This window comes from Phalangium opilio, unplaced genomic scaffold, assembly GCF_054372755.1.
Source record: "Phalangium opilio isolate 3A_F unplaced genomic scaffold, DU_Popi_V2 ptg000019l_1, whole genome shotgun sequence".
Classification (NCBI taxonomy): domain Eukaryota; kingdom Metazoa; phylum Arthropoda; class Arachnida; order Opiliones; family Phalangiidae; genus Phalangium; species Phalangium opilio.
Window position 1 is genome coordinate 8,408,441 of NW_028324152.1, and position 5,825 is coordinate 8,414,265.

The 5,825-nt window shown below is 46.8% G+C and overlaps 1 non-coding gene across 1 annotated transcript; it reads left to right on the forward strand.

Moving 5' to 3' along the window:
- The first annotated feature begins 1,286 nt into the window (after positions 1-1,286).
- On the forward strand, positions 1,287-1,359 carry TRNAS-GCU (transfer RNA serine (anticodon GCU)). Its single transcript has one exon. It is a non-coding gene; the product is annotated as a tRNA-Ser (tRNA).
- Positions 1,360-5,825: the final 4,466 nt, after the last annotated feature.

The following is a 5,825-nucleotide window of genomic DNA, read 5'->3' on the forward strand; positions in this document are numbered from 1 at the left end:
AGCTGTTATTCAAAAGGTTTGTGGTTCGAGCCCATCCGGGAGCGGTGTTGCAAGGTCTCAGATGTGACGTAAAAAGTCAAAGTTTTTCCACAATACGTGACGACCATTTAATCTTGGGCTTCCGTGGCGCAATGGTTAGCGCGTTCGGCTGTTAACCGAAAGGTTGGTGGTTCGAGCCCACCCGGGAGCCGTGTTGTGAGGTCTCAAATGTAAAAAGCTAAAGTTTTTCCACAATACCTGACGACCATTTGATTTTTGGGCTTCCGTGGCGCAATGGTTAGCGCGTTCGGCTGTTAACCGAGAGGCTGGTGGTTCGAGCCCACCCGGAAGTGGTGTTGTGGGGTCTCAGAATAAGCGTTAAAAGTCAAAACTTTTCCATAAAACTTGACAACCATTTAATTTCTGAGCTTCCGTGGCTCAATGGTTAGCGCGTTCGGCTGTTAACCAATAGGTTGGTGGTTCGAGCCCACCTGGGAGCGGTGATGTGGGATCTCAAATGTAATGTAAAATGCCAAAGTTTTTCCACAATACCTGACGACCATTTAACTTTTGGACTTCCGTGGCGCAATGGTTAGCGCGTTCGGCTGTTAACTGAAAGGTTGTTGGTTCGAGCCCATCCGGGAGCGGTGTTGTGAGGTCTCAGATGTAACGTAAAATGTCAAATTTTTTCCACAATACGTGACAACCATTTAATTTCTGAGCTTCCGTGGCTCAATGGTTAGCGCGTTCAGCTGTTAACCAATAGGTTTATGGTTCGAGGCCACCCGGGAGCGGTGTTGTGGGATTCAAATGTAACGTAAAAAGCCAAAGCTTTTCCACAATACCTGACGACCATTAAATTTTGGGGCTTCCGTGGCGCAATGGTTAGCGCGTTCGGCTGTTAACCGAAAAGTTGGTGGTTCGAGCCCATCCGGGAGCGGTGTTGTAAGGTCTCAGATGTGACGTAAAAAGTCAAAGTTTTTCCACAATACCTGACGACCTTTTAATTTTTGGGCTTCCGTGGCGCAATGGTTAGCGCGTTCGGCTGTTAACCGAGAGGCTGGTGGTTCGAGCCCACCCGGAAGTGGTGTTGTGGGGTCTCAGAAGTAGCGTAAAAAGTCAAAACGTTTCCACATAACGTGACAACCATTTAATTTCTGAGCTTCCGTGGCTCAATGGTTAGCGCGTTCGGCTGTTAACCAATAGGTTTGTGGTTCGAGCCCACCCGGGAGCGGTGTTGTGGGATCTCAAATGTAACGTAAAAAGCCAAAGTTTTTCCACAATACCTGACGACCATTTAATCTTGGGCTTCCGTGGCGCAATGGTTAGCGCGTTCGGCTGCTAACCGAAAGGTTGGTGGTTCGAGCCCACCCGGGAGCGGTGTTGTGAAGTCTCAAATGTAACGTAAAAAACCAAAGTTTTTCCACAATACCTGACGACCATTTGATTTTTGGGCTTCCGTGGCGCAATGGTTAGCGCGTTCGGCTGTTAACCGAGAGGCTGGTGGTTCGAGCCTACCCGGAAGTGGTGTTGCGGGGTCTCAGGAGTAGCGTAAAAAGTCAAAACTTTTCCACATAACGTGACAACCATTTAATTTCTGAGCTTCCGTGGCTCAATGGTTAGCGCGTTCGGCTGTTAACGAATAGGTTTGTGTTTCGAGCCCACCCGGGAGCGGTGTTGTGGGATCTCAAATGTAACGTAAAAAGCCAAAGTTTTTCCACAATACCTGACGAACATTTAATTTTTGGGCTTCCTTGGCGCAATGGTTAGCGCGTTCAGCTGTTAACCGAAAGGTTGGTGGTTCGAGCCCATCCGGGAGCGGTGTTGTGAGGTCTCAGATGTGACGTAAAAAGTCAAAGTTTTTCCACAATACTTGACGACCATTTAATTTTTGGGCTTTTAATTTTCGGTTAGTGCGTTCGGCTGTTAACCAAACCGTTGGTGGATCGAGCCCACCCGGGAGCGGTGTTGTGAGATCTCAAATGTAACGTAAAAATCTAAAGTTTTTCCACAATACCTGACGAACATTTAATCTTTGGGCTTCCGTTGCGCAATGGTTAGCGCCGTCGGCTTTTAACCGAAAGGTTGGTGGTTCGAGCCCATCCGGGAGCGGTGTTTTGAGGTCTTAGATGTAACGTAAAATTCAGAGTTTTTTAAAAATAACTGACGAACATTTAATTTTTGGGCTTCCGTGGCGCAATGGTTAGCGCGTTCAGCTGTTATTCAAAAGGTTTGTGGTTCGAGCCCATCCGGGAGCGGTGTTGCAAGGTCTCAGATGTGACGTAAAAAGTCGATGTTTTTCCACAATACCTGACGACCATTTCATTTCTGAGCTTCCTTGGCTCCATGGTTAGCGCGTTCGGATGTTAACCAAAAGGTTTGTGGTTCGAGCCCATCCGGGAGCGGTGTTGTGAGGTCTCAGATGTGACGTAAAAAGTCAAAGTTTTTCCACAATACCTGACGACCATTTAATCTTGGGCTTCCGTGTCGCAATGTTTGGCGCGTTCGGCTGTTAACCGAAAGGTTGGTGGTTCGAGCCAACCCGGGAGCGGTGTTGTGGGATCTCAAATGTAATGTAAAATGCCAAAGTTTTTCCACAATACCTGACGACCATTTAATTTTTGGGCTTCCGTGGCGCAATGGTTAGCGCGTTCAGCTGTTAACCGAAAGGTTGGTGGTTCGAGCCCATCCGTGAGCGGTGTTGTGAGGTCTCAGATGAAACGTAAAAATCGTAAGTTTTTCCACAATACCTGACGAACATTTAATCTTTGGGCTTCCGTTGCGCAATGGTTAGCGCCGTCGGCTGTTAACCGAAAGGTTGGTGGTTCGAGCCCATCCGGGAACGGTGTTTTGAGGTCTTAGATGTAACGTAAAATTCAGAGTTTTTCCACAATACCTGATGACCATTTAATTTTTGGGCTTCCGTGGCGCAATGGTTAGCGCGTTCGGCTGTTAACCGAAAGGTTGGTGGTTCGAGCCCATCCGTGAGCGGTGTTGTGAGGTCTCAGATGTAACGTAAAAATCGTAAGTTTTTCCACAATACCTGACGAACAATTAATCTTTGGGCTTCCGTTGCGCAATGGTTAGCGCCGTCGGCTGTTAACCGAAAGGTTTGTGGTTCGAGCCCATCCGGGAGCGGTGTTTTGAGGTCTTAGATGTAACGTAAAATTCAGAGTTTTTTAAAAATAACTGACGAACATTTAATTTTTGGGCTTCCGTGGCGCAATGGTTAGCGCGTTCAGCTGTTATTCAAAAGGTTTGTGGTTCGAGCCCATCCGGGAGCGGTGTTGTAAGGTCTCAGATGTGACGTAAAAAGTCAAAGTTTTTCCACATAACGTGACAACCATTTAATTTCTGAGCTTCCGTGGCTCAATGGTTAGCGCGTTCGGCTGTAAACCAATATGTTGGTGGTTCGAGCCCACCTGGGAGCGGTGTTGTGGGATCTCAAATGTGACGTAAAATGTCAAAGTTTTTCCACAATACCTGACGACCTTTTAATTTTTGGGCTTCCGTGGCGCAATGGTTAGCGCGTTCGGCTGTTAACCGAAAGGTTGGTGGTTCGAGCCCATTCGGGAGCGGTGTTGTGAGGTCTCAGATGTGACGTAAAAAGTCAAAGTTTTTCCACAATACTTGACGACCATTTAATTTTTGGGCTTTTAATTTTCGGTTAGCGCGTTCGGCTGTTAACCAAACCGTTGGTGGATCGAGCCCACCCGGGAGCGGTGTTGTGAGATCTCAAATGTAACGTAAAAATCCAAAGTTTTTCCACAATACCTGACGAACATTTAATCTTTGGGCTTCCGTTGCGCAATGGTTAGCGCCGTCGGCTTTTAACCGAAAGGTTGGTGGTTCGAGCCCATCCGGGAGCGGTGTTTTGAGGTCTTAGATGTAACGTAAAATTCAGAGTTTTTTAAAAATAACTGACGAACATTTAATTTTTGGGCTTCCGTGGCGCAATGGTTAGCGCGTTCAGCTGTTATTCAAAAGGTTTGTGGTTCGAGCCCATCCGGGAGCGGTGTTGCAAGGTCTCAGATGTGACGTAAAAAGTCGATGTTTTTCCACAATACCTGACGACCATTTCATTTCTGAGCTTCCTTGGCTCCATGGTTAGCGCGTTCGGATGTTAACCAAAAGGTTTGTGGTTCGAGCCCATCCGGGAGCGGTGTTGTGAGGTCTCAGATGTGACGTAAAAAGTCAAAGTTTTTCCACAATACCTGACGACCATTTAATCTTGGGCTTCCGTGTCGCAATGTTTGGCGCGTTCGGCTGTTAACCGAAAGGTTGGTGGTTCGAGCCAACCCGGGAGCGGTGTTGTGGTATCTCAAATGTAATGTAAAATGCCAAAGTTTTTCCACAATACCTGACGACCATTTAATTTTTGGGCTTCCGTGGCGCAATGGTTAGCGCGTTCAGCTGTTAACCGAAAGGTTAGTGGTTCGAGCCCATCCGTGAGCGGTGTTGTGAGGTCTCAGATGTAACGTAAAAATCGTAAGTTTTTCCACAATACCTGACGAACATTTAATCTTTGGGCTTCCGTTGCGCAATGGTTAGCGCCGTCGGCTGTTAACCGAAAGGTTGGTGGTTCGAGCCCATCCGGGAACGGTGTTTTGAGGTCTTAGATGTAACGTAAAATTCAGAGTTTTTCCACAATACCTGATGACCATTTAATTTTTGGGCTTCCGTGGCGCAATGGTTAGCGCGTTCGGCTGTTAACCGAAAGGTTGGTGGTTCGAGCCCATCCGTGAGCGGTGTTGTGAGGTCTCAGATGTAATGTAAAAATCGTAAGTTTTTCCACAATACCTGACGAACATTTAATCTTTGGGCTTCCGTTGCGCAATGGTTAGCGCCGTCGGCTGTTAACCGAAAGGTTTGTGGTTCGAGCCCATCCGGGAGCGGTGTTTTGAGGTCTTAGATGTAACGTAAAATTCAGAGTTTTTTAAAAATAACTGACGAACATTTAATTTTTGGGCTTCCGTGGCGCAATGGTTAGCGCGTTCAGCTGTTATTCAAAAGGTTTGTGGTTCGAGCCCATCCGGGAGCGGTGTTGTAAGGTCTCAGTTGTGACGTAAAAAGTCAAAGTTTTTCCACATAACGTGACAACCATTTAATTTCTGAGCTTCCGTGGCTCAATGGTTAGCGCGTTCGGCTGTAAACCAATATGTTGGTGGTTCGAGCCCACCTGGGAGCGGTGTTGTGGGATCTCAAATGTGACGTAAAATGTCAAAGTTTTTCCACAATACCTGACGACCTTTTAATTTTTGGGCTTCCGTGGCGCAATGGTTAGCGCGTTCGGCTGTTAACCGAAAGGTTGGTGGTTCGAGCCCATTCGGGAGCGGTGTTGTGAGATCTCAGATGTGACGTAAAAAGTCAAAGTTTTTCCACAATACTTGACGACCATTTAATTTTTGGGCTTTTAATTTTCGGTTAGCGCGTTCGGCTGTTAACCAAACCGTTGGTGGATCGAGCCCACCCGGGAGCGGTGTTGTGAGATCTCAAATGTAACGTAAAAATCCAAAGTTTTTCCACAATACCTGACGAACATTTAATCTTTGGGCTTCCTTTGCGCAATGGTTAGCGCCGTCGGCTTTTAACCGAAAGGTTGGTGGTTCGAGCCCATCCGGGAGCGGTGTTTTGAGGTCTTAGATGTAACGTAAAATTCAGAGTTTTTTAAAAATAACTGACGAACATTTAATTTTTGGGCTTCCGTGGCGCAATGGTTAGCGCGTTCAGCTGTTATTCAAAAGGTTTGTGGTTCGAGCCCATCCGGGAGCGGTGTTGTAAGGTCTCAGATGTGACGTAAAAAGTCAAAGTTTTTCCACATAACGTGACAACCATTTAATTTCTGA